Source organism: Garra rufa, chromosome 9 (assembly GCF_049309525.1).
Source record: "Garra rufa chromosome 9, GarRuf1.0, whole genome shotgun sequence".
Taxonomy (NCBI): domain Eukaryota; kingdom Metazoa; phylum Chordata; class Actinopteri; order Cypriniformes; family Cyprinidae; genus Garra; species Garra rufa.
Window position 1 is genome coordinate 15859432 of NC_133369.1, and position 2865 is coordinate 15862296.

Genomic DNA, 2865 nt, shown 5'->3' on the forward strand with positions numbered 1-2865 from the left:
TGTAACTTTATAGACGGTCCCTTCAGTGACAGACGTGACATAAACAGCGCGCTAACATGAAACACTGAGGTAAAACTGAACACCGCGGTTAACTGCATCTTTTGTGTTTTATTTTCAAGTTTGTGGTCTCGTGGTCATGTCGTCTGCATCGGAGGTGTATTAGAGTCTTTTCTGGTGATTGCCGTCGTCGCGGTGCAAACAACAGGTGAGCTTCCCCTTTCATCAATTTAACTAAGTTAATGTTAACGTTACTAAATTAGCCAAATTAGCCACAGGCTGCTGTTCTCCACTGACTTGCAGAACAGGTTAACTTTTTAAAGAGAGTAACGAGCTAGCAATATATTAATATAGCAAGTTTTGCTAATAAATATGATAAATGCTTATTTTATTAAAAATGTAGATTTTATTACTGTACAGTAGTTGTCTTTTCTGATCATAAACTATAGTAACACTAAAAGGGTGTTGTGACACTGTCTGTTACAGGAGATTTCTCCAAGCACTAACTGGATGCTGACCATCAGGGGCAGAATCATCATACAGCCAGCTGTCCATTTTACAGACATGCAGAATAAGGTAACCTAAAACATATTTTGTTTTACATTGCATTTACATTCATGCATTTTTCAGATGCTTTTATCCTAAGCAAGTTATATTGTATTTAAAGTACACATTTGTAAGGTATTTATTTCCTGGGAATGTTTTTTATTACCATCAAGATTGAGTTTGCATGCGCATTAAAATTATTTCTATTAAACCAGCATTTAAACAGCAAAATGCAGCTGCTTCAGGTATCTTTAACTTACTGTAACCTTTAAATTCATAATAGCAATCTTACCATCTGTCAAATTTAGATTATTGTTACTGTAAAGCAACAAATATAGATTTTTAATCATAGTAGGCCTATTATATGCACAGACTTTCTAGGAAACACACACCTGTTTAGAATGTTTATATGAACAGATTGGTTAGCATTTAGCATGGTCTGTGGCAGACTTTACTAAGTGTCAGGGCAACAAAATTCAATAAACAAGAATGTAATATTAAGTGATTTAAATCAAGAAGAAAATATTGTCTTTTTGCTCCATTTAGTAAAAACGGTTCTTAACAAAGCCATGTTGTGCATCTCTGCACACAGCAGTGTTTCATTACTGAATGAATTTACCTTTTTTAAACACCTAGAATCAGTGACTTACTGACCCATTCATAAAATTCTTTATAAAAAATTTCAAGAAAAAGTTTCTTCAGTTTTTTTTCTTACTACTGCGTTCGTATGTAGTATATCATTTTTTTAAAAATGCATACAGCACCAAGTTTGACAGTTGAGGCAAATTCTTTAAACACTGTTTTTCTTGTGCTTGCAGGTTCGTTCAGACAGTCAACCTTTGTGGCAGCAAATGCATTGACAGTCACAGATCAGATGGACTTCTGGAAAGAGGGTGCAAACAGCAAGCATCAGCCTGAATCCCATTCTGCCGTTTCTCATCAGAGAGCTTGTCAACTTTGACTCAAAATTACTAAAATTTAACACAACACAAACACATTTTTACTGTATGATTTTATTTTATTTACACTACCAGACAAAGCTTTTGAACAGTAAGATTTTAAATGTTTTTAAAGAAGGTCTCTTCTGCTCACTAAGCCTGCATTCATTTGATCCAAAGTACAGCAAAAACAATACACTTTTGAGCCATTTTTATTATTTAAAATAACTGTTTTCTTTTTGAATATATTTTAAAATGTAATTTATTGCTGTGATCAAAGCTTAATTTTTAGCATCATTACTGCAGTCACATGATCCTTCAGAAATCATTCTAATAATCAGATTTTCTGCTCAAACTATTATGATGTTGCTGAAATTATTATGCTAAAAACAGTGGAGTACATTTTTTTTCAGGTTTCTTTGATGAATAGAAAGTTCAGATAAACAGCATTTATCTGAAATAGAAATAGTTTGTAACATTATGAATGTCTTTATCACTTTTGATCAATTTAAATCATCCTTGCTAAATAATATCTTTCTATTCATCAAAGAATCCTGAAAAATCTAAAAATTAAATAAAATGTTTATCAGCATACTAGAACGATTTCTGAAGGATCATGTGATACTGAAGACGAGTAATGATGCTGAAAATTCAGCTTTGATCAAAGGAATAAATTAAATTTGGATCAAATTAATGCAGGCTTGGTAAGCAGAAGAGAATTCTTTAAAAAAATCTTAGTGTTCAAAAACTTATGACTGGTAGTGTACTTACTTATTTTTGCTTTTCAGTATGTGTATGTTTGCCATGATACAAAGTCTCTGTACTTTAAAAAGAAAATGTTCAACAATTAAAAAGAATATTATCAGAACTAATGCTTATGAGTTATTGTGATTTTTATGGGGTTGGGGTGGTAAAAATCTTGAATTACAGTGCTGTAGGTTAATTGGATTGTTTTTACAGGTAAAAAATGTTTAAAATAAATGAAAATAAACTCTATAGTACTGATACTGTAATTGAAAATACAGTAAAAATACTGTAATTGAAGATACAGTAAAAACACTGTAAATGAAATTACAGTAAAAATACTGTAAATGAAATTACAGTAAAGACCTTTTAGTACTGTAAATGCACTTACAGTAATAATACTGTAAACATTTTTACAGTAACTTACTGGCATCCAGCTGCCAGTAAGTTACTGTAAAATTTACAGCAAACTTTTTACAGTGTATGTTAATTTTGGGTAATTAGGGGGTAACAAACCAGATATGCAACATGCAAAGAACTACATAACTATACTGAAATTACGGTGTACGTTTCTGTAATTATAGTGTACCTATAAAGAACGTACATGTAGGTATAAGGGAAGAATGTGATAAATTTGGGA

General features: G+C 31.6%; 1 long non-coding RNA gene across 1 annotated transcript; it reads left to right on the forward strand.

The window, feature by feature from the left end:
* On the forward strand, positions 1–2353 carry LOC141342122 (uncharacterized). The gene is made up of 3 exons (XR_012356664.1): positions 1–205; positions 484–573; positions 1362–2353. It is a non-coding gene; the product is annotated as an uncharacterized lncRNA (long non-coding RNA).
* Positions 2354–2865: the final 512 nt, after the last annotated feature.